Source organism: Tenrec ecaudatus, unplaced genomic scaffold, assembly GCF_050624435.1.
Source record: "Tenrec ecaudatus isolate mTenEca1 unplaced genomic scaffold, mTenEca1.hap1 Scaffold_90, whole genome shotgun sequence".
In the NCBI taxonomy this organism is placed as follows: domain Eukaryota; kingdom Metazoa; phylum Chordata; class Mammalia; order Afrosoricida; family Tenrecidae; genus Tenrec; species Tenrec ecaudatus.
The window spans coordinates 41,331-49,596 of record NW_027459699.1 but is presented as its reverse complement, the minus strand read 5'-3'; positions in this window follow the sequence as shown (position 1 = coordinate 49,596).

Here is an 8,266-nt window from a genome sequence, read left to right as displayed (position 1 = left end):
ATCTAGGTTACCTAGCGGGCACTTGGTCTATGTACAAACCATAGCGGGCACTTGGACTATCTGGGATACCTAGCAGGCACTTGTACTATCTAGGTTACCTAGCTGGCACTTGGACTGTGTAGGTCAAGTAGCAGGCCCTTGGACTATCTAGGTTAGCTAACGGGCACTTGGACTATCTAGGTTACCTAACGGGCACTTGGATTATGTAGGTTCGCTAGTTGGCACATAGACTATGTAGGTTTCCTTGCGGGCATTTGGACTATGTAGGTTACCTTGCGAGCACTTGGACTTTGTAGGTTCCCTAAAGGGCACTTGGACTATGTAGGTTCCCTAGCGGTCACTTGGACAATGTAGGCTCCCTAGAAGGCACTTGGACTATGTAGATTACATATCAGGCACTTTGACTATGTAGGTTAACTAGCGGGCACTTGGACTATCCAGGTTACGAAGCGGGCACTTGGACTATGTAAGTTACTAAACGGGCACTTGGACTATCTAGGTTAACGAACGGACACTTGCACTATGTAGTTAACCTAGCGGGAACTTGGACTGTATAGGTTACATAGCGGGCACTTGGAATATCTAGGTTAACGAACGGGCACTTGGACTCTGTATGTTAGCTAACAGGCACTTTGACAATCTAGGTTACCTAGCAGGCACTTGGACTATGTAGGTTACCTAGCGGACACTTGGACGATCTAGGTTATCTAGTAGGCACTTGGACTATCTAGGTTAACTAGTGGCCCTTGGACTATCTAGGTTTACTAGCGGGCACTTGGACTATCTAGGTTAACTAGCGGGCACTTGGACTATGTAGGTTACCTAGCGGGCACATGGACTATGTAGGTTACCTAGCGGGCACTTGGACGATCTAGGTTAACTAGCGGGCACTTGGACTATCTAGGTTAACTAGCGGGCCCTTGGACTATGTAGGTTTCCTAGCGGGCACTTGGACAATCTAGGTTAACGAACGGGCACTTGGACAATGTAGGTTAGCTAACAGGCACTTTGACTATCTAGGTTACCTAGCAGGCACTTGGACTATGTAGGTTACCTTGCGAACACTTGGACGATCTAGGGTAACTAGCGGGCACTTGGACTATCTAGGTTAACTAGCGGGCCCTTGGTCTATCTAGGTTACCTAGCGGGCACTTGGACTATCTAGGTTAGGTAACGGGCACTTGGACTATCTAGGTTACCAAGCGGGCACTTGGACTATGTAGGTTAACTAGAAGGCACTTGGACTATCAAGGTTACCTAGCGGGCTCTTGGACTATGTAGGTTACCTAGCGGGCAGTTGGACTATGTAGGTTAACTAGCGGGCATTGGACTATCTAGGTTACCTAGCGGGCACTTTGACTATGTACGTTCCCTAGCGGGCACTTGGGCTATCTACGTTACCTAGCGGGCACTTGGACTATGTAGGTTAACGAACGGGCACTTGGACTATGTAGGTAACCTAGTGGTCACTTGGACTGTCTAGGTTACCTAGCGGGCATTTGGACTATGTAGGTCAACTCGCGGGCACTTGGACTATCTAGGTTAATTAGCGGGCCCTTCGTCTATGTAGGTTAACTAGCAGTCCCTTGGACAATGTAAGTTAACTAGAGGGCATTTGGATGATCCTGGTTAACTAGCGGGCACTTTGACTGTCTAGGTTAACTAGCGGGCACTTGGACTATCTAGGTTAACTAGCGGGCACTTGGAGTATGTAGGTTCCTAGCGGGCATTTGGACTATATAGGTTACCTAGCGGGCACTTGGACTATGTAGATTCCCTAGCGGGCACTTGGACTATCTAGGTTCCCTAAAGGGCACTTGGACTATGTAGGTTACCTAGCGGACAATTGGACAATCGAGGTTAACTAGCGTGCACTTGGACTATGTAGGTTAACTAGCGGACACTTGCACTAAGTAGGTTACCTAGCGGGCTTTTGGACTATGTAGGTTAACTAGCAGGCCCTTGGACTATCTAGGTTACCTAGCAGGCACTTGGATTATGTAGGTTAACTAGCGGGCACTTGCACTCTCTAGGTTACCTAGCGGGTACTTGGACTATGTACCTTCCTTAGCGGGTACTTGGACTATCTATGTTAACTAGCGGGCACGTGGACTATGTAGGTTACCTAGCGGACCCTTGCACTATGTAGTTTACCTATTGGGCACTTGGACTATGTAGGTTAACTAGAGGACACTTGGACGATCTAGGTTAACAAGTGGGCCCTTGGACTATGTAGGTTAACTAGCCGGCACTTGGACGATCTAGGTTAACTAGCGGGCACTTGGACGATCTAGGATAACCAGCGGGCACTTGGACTATCAAAGTTAACAAGCGAGCCCTTGGACTATGTAGGTTAACTAGCGGGCCCTTGGACTATCTAGGTTACCTAGATACTACTTGGACTATCTAGGTTCCCTAGAGGGCATTTGGACTATGTAAGTTCCATAGCGGGCACTTGGACTATGTAGGTTCCCTATCGGGTACTTGGACTATGTAGGTTTCTATCGGGCATTTGGACTATGTAGGTTAACTAGCGGGCACTTGGACATCTAGGTTACCTAGCGGGCACTTGGTCTATGTACAAACCATAGCGGGCACTTGGACTATCTGGGATACCTAGCAGGCACTTGTACTATCTAGGTTACCTAGCTGGCACTTGGACTGTGTAGGTCAAGTAGCAGGCCCTTGGACTATCTAGGTTAGCTAACGGGCACTTGGACTATCTAGGTTACCTAACGGGCACTTGGATTATGTAGGTTCCCTAGTGGCTACTTAGACTATGTAGGTTTCCTTGCGGGCATTTGGACTATGTAGGTTACCTTGCAAGCACTTGGACTTTGTAGGTTCCCTAAAGGGCACTTGGATTATGTAGGTTCCCTAGCGGTCACTTGGACTATGTAGGCTCCCTAGAAGGCACTTGGACTATGTAGATTACGTATCGGGCACTTTGACTATGTAGGTTAACTAGCGGGCACTTGGACTATCCAGGTTACGAAGCGGGCACTTGGACTATGTAGGATACTAAACGGGCACTTAGACTATATAGGTTAACGAACGGACACTTGGACTATGTAGGTAACCTAATGGTCACTTGGACTGTCTAGGTTACCTAGCGGGGACTTGGACTATGTAGGTTAACTAGCGGGCTCTTGGTCTATGTAGGTTAACTAGCAGGCCCTTGGACTATGTAAGTTAACTAGAGGGCACTTGGACGATCCTGGTTAACTAGCGGGCACTTGGACTATCTAGGTTAACTAGCGGGCACTTGGACTATCTAGGTTAACTAGCGGGCACTTGGACTATCTAGGTTAACTAGCGGGCACTTGGACTATCTAGGTTACCTAGCGGTCACTTGGACTATGTAGGTTAAGTATAAGGCACTTGGACTATCAAGGTTACCTAGCGGGCTCTTGTACTATGTAGGTTACCTTGCGGGCACTTGGACTGTCTAGGTTACCTAGGGGGCACTTAGACTATCTAGGTTAACGAACGGGCACTTGGACTATGTTGGTTAACTAGCGGACACTTGTACAATCTAGGTTAGCTAACGGGCAATTGGACTATCAAGGTTACCTAACGGGCACTTGGACTATGTAGGTTACCTAGCAGGCACTTTGAATATCTAGGTTAACTAACGGGCACTGGGACTATGTAGGTTGGCTAGCGAGCACTTGGACTATGTAGGTTCTCTAGCTGTCGCTTGGACTATGTAGGTTCCCTAGCGGATACTTGGACTGTCTAGGTTAACAAGCGGGCAATTGGACTGTCTAGGTTACCTAGTGGGCACTTGGACTATGTAGTTTACCTAGCAGGCACTTGGACTATGTAGGTTAACTAGCGGGCACTTGGACTATCTAGGTTACCTAGCGGGCACTTTGACTATGTACGTTCCCTAGCGGGCACTTGAGCTATCTACGTTACCTAGCGGGCACTTGGACTATGTAGGTTAACGAACGGGCACTTGGGCTATGTAGGTAACCTAGTGGTCACTTGGACTGTCTTGGTTACCTAGCGGGTATTTGGACTATGTAGGTTAACTAGCGGGCACTTGGACTATCTAGGTTAACTAGCGGGCCCTTCGTCTATGTAGGTTAACTAGCAGGCCCTTGGACAATGTAAGTTAACTAGAGGGCACTTGGATGATCCTGGTTAACTAGCGGGCACTGGGACTGTCTAGGTTAACTAGGGGGCACTTGGACTATCTAGGTTAACTAGCGGGCACTTGGACTATATCGGTTACCTAGCGGGCATTTGGACTATATTGGTTACCTAGCGGGCACTTGGATTATGTAGGTTACCTAGCGGGCACTTGGACTATGTAGGTTAACTAGCGGGCACTTGGATTATCTAGGTTAACTAACAGGCATTTGGACTATGTATGTTCCAGAGCGGGCAATTGGTCTATGTAGGTTCCCTAGCGGGCACTTGGACTATCTAGGTTCCCTAAAGGGCACTTGGACTATCTAGGTTACCGAACAGGCACTTGGACTATGTAGGTTAGGTAACGGGCACTTCTACTATCTAGGTTAAGTAGTGGGAACTTGGACTATGTAGGTTACCTAGCGGACACTTTGACTATCTTGGTTACCTAGCGGGCACCTGGACTATGTAGGTTAATTAGCGGACACTTGGACGAACTAGGTCAGCTAACAGGAACTTGGACTATCTAGGTTACCTAGCGGGCACTTGGTCTATGTACAAACCCTAGCGGTCACTTGGACTATCTGGGTTACCTAGCGGGCACTTGTACTATCTAGGTTACCTAGCTGGCACTTGGACTGTGTAGGTCAAGTAGCGGGCCCTTGGACTATCTAGGTTAGCTAACGGGCACTTGGACTATCTAGGTTACCTAACGGGCACTTGGATTATGTACTTTCCCTAGTGGGCACTTAGACTATGTAGGTTTCCTTACGGGCATTTGGACTATGTAGGTTACCTTGCGAGCACTTGGACTTTGTAGGTTCCCTAAAGGGCACTTGGACTATGTAGGTTCCCTAGCGGTCACTTGGACTATGTAGGCTCCCTAGAAGGCACTTGGACTATGTAGATTACATATCGGGAACTTTGACTATGTAGGGTAACTAGCGGGCACTTGGACACTCCAGCTTACGAAGCGGGCACTTGAACTATGTAGGTTACTAAACGGGCACTTGGACAATCTAGGTTAACGAACGGACACTTGGACTATGTAGTTAACCTAGCGGGAACGTGGAGTGTATAGGTTACATAGCGGGCACTTGGACTATCTAGGTTAACGAAAGGGCACATGGACTATGTATGTTAGCTAACAGGCACTTTGACTATCTACGTTACCTAGCAGGCACTTGGACTATGTAGGTTACCTAGCGGACACTTGGACGATCTAGGTTATCTAGTAGGCACTTGGACTATGTAGGTTAACTAGTGGGCCCTAGGACTATCTAGGTTTACTAGCGGGCACTTGGACTATCTAGGTTAACTAGCGGGCACTTGGACTATCTAGGTTAACGAACGGGCACTTGGACTATGTAGGTTAGCTAACAGGCACTTTAACTATCTAGGTTACCTAGCAGGCACTTGGACTATGTAGGTTACCTAGCGGACACTAGGACGATCTAGGTTAACTAGCGGGCACTTGGACTATCTAGGTTAACTAGCGGGCCCTTGGGCTATCAAGGTTTACTAGCGGACACTTGGACTATCTAGGTTAACTAGCGGGCACTTGGACTATGTAGGTTACCTAGCGGGCACATGGACTATGTAGGTTACCTAGCGGGCACTTGGACTATCTAGGTTACCTAGTGGGCACTTGGACTATGTAGGTTAACTCGAAGGCACTTGGACTATCAAGGTTACCTAGCGGGCTCTTGGATTATATAGGTTACTAGCGGGCACTTGGACTATCTAGGTTAACTAGCGGGCCCTTGGACTATCTAGGTTACCTAGCGGGCACTTGGACTATCTAGGTTAACTAGCGGGCACTTGGACTATCTAGGGTAACTAGCGGGCACTTGGAGTATGTAGGTTAACTAGAAGGCACTTGGACTATCAAGGTTACCTAGCGGGCTCTTGGACTATGTAGGTTAACTAGAAGGCACTTGGACTATCAAGGTTACCTAGCGGGCTCTTGGACTATGTAGGTTACCTAGCGGACACTTGCACAATCTAGGGTAGCTAACGGGCAATTGGAGTATCAAGGTTACCTAACGGGCACTTGGACTATGTAGGTTACCTAGCAGGCACTTTGACTATCTAGGTTAACTAATGGGCACTGGGAGTATGTAGGTTGGCTAGCGAGCACTTGGACTATGTAGGTTCCCTAGCGGGCGCTTGGACTATGTAGGTTCCCTAGCGGGTACCTGGAGTGTCTAGGTTAACCAGCGGGCAATTGGACTGTCTAGGTTACCTAGTGGCCACTTGGACTATGTAGTTTACCTAGCAGGCACTTGGACTATGTAGGTTAACTAGCGGGCACTTGGACTATCTAGGTTACCTAGCGGGCACTTTGACTATGTACGTTCCCTAGCGGGCACTTGGGCTATCTACGTTACCTAGCGGGCACTTGGACTATGTAGGTTAACGAACGGGCACTTGGACTATGTAGTTAACCTAGTGGTCACTTGGTCTGTCTAGGTTACCGAGCGGGCATTTGGACTATGTAGGTTAACTAGCGGGCACTTGGACTATCTAGGTTAACTAGCGGGCCCTTCGTCTATGTAGGTTAACTAGCAGGCCCTTGGACAATGTAAGTTAACTAGAGGGCACTTGGATGATCCTGGTTAACTAGCGGGCACTTTGACTGTCTAGGTTAAGTAGCGGGCACTTGGATTATCTAGGTTAACTAGTGGGCACTTGGACTATGTAGGTTCCCTAGCGTGCATTTGGACTATATTGGTTACCTAGCGGGCACTTGGATTATGTAGGTTCCCTAAAGGGCACTTGGACTATGTAGGTTAACTAGTGGGCCCTAGGACTATCTAGGTTTACTAGCGGGCACTTGGACTATCTAGGTTAACTAGCGGGCACTTGGACTATCTAGGTTAACGAACGGGCACTTGGACTAAGTAGGTTAGCTAACAGGCACTTTGACTATCTAGGTTACCTAGCAGGCACTTGGACTATGTAGGTTACCTAGCGGACACTAGGACGATCTAGGTTAACTAGCGGGCACTTGGACTATCTAGGTTAACTAGCAGGCCCTTGGGCTATCTAGGTTTACTAGCGGACACTTGGACTATCTAGGTTAACTAGCGGGCACTTGGACTATGTAGGTTACCTAGCGGGCACATGGACTATGTAGGTTACCTAGCGGGCACTTGGACTATCTAGGTTACCTAGCGGGCACTTGGACTATGTAGGTTAACTCGAAGGCACTTGGACTATCAAGGTTACCTAGCGGGCTCTTGGATTATATAGGTTACTAGCGGGCACTTGGACTATCTAGGTTAACTAGCGGGCCCTTGGACTGTCTAGGTTACCTAGCGGGCACTTGGACTATCTAGGTTAACTAGCGGGCACTTGGACTATCTAGGGTAACTAGCGGGCACTTGGAGTATGTAGGTTAACTAGAAGGCACTTGGACTATCAAGGTTACCTAGCGGGCTCTTGGACTATGTAGGTTAACTAGAAGGCACTTGGACTATCAAGGTTACCTAGCGGGCTCTTGGACTATGTAGGTTACCTAGCGGGCACTTGGTCTATCTAGGTTAACGAACGGGCACTTGGACTATGTTGGTTAACTAGCGGACACTTGCACAATCTAGGGTAGCTAACGGGCAATTGGACTATCAAGGTTACCTAACGGGCACTTGGACTATGTAGGTTACCTAGCAGGCACTTTGACTATCTAGGTTAACTAACGGGCACTGGGAGTATGTAGGTTGGCTAGCGAGCACTTGGACTATGTAGGTTCCCTAGCGGGTACCTGGAGTGTCTAGGTTAACCAGCGGGCAATTGGACTGTCTAGGTTACCTAGTGGCCACTTGGACTATGTAGTTTACCTAGCAGACACTTGGACTATGTAGGTTAACTAGCGGGCACTTGGACTATCTAGGTTACCTAGCGGGCACTTTGACTATGTACGTTCCCTAGCGGGCACTTGGGCTATCTATGTTACCTAGCGGGCACTTGGACTATGTAGGTTAACGAACGGGCACTTGGACTATGTAGTTAACCTAGTGGTCACTTGGTCTGTCTAGGTTACCGAGCGGGCATTTGGACTATGTAGGTTAACTAGCGGGCACTTGGACTATCTAGGTTAACTAGCGGGCCCTTCGTCTATGTAGGT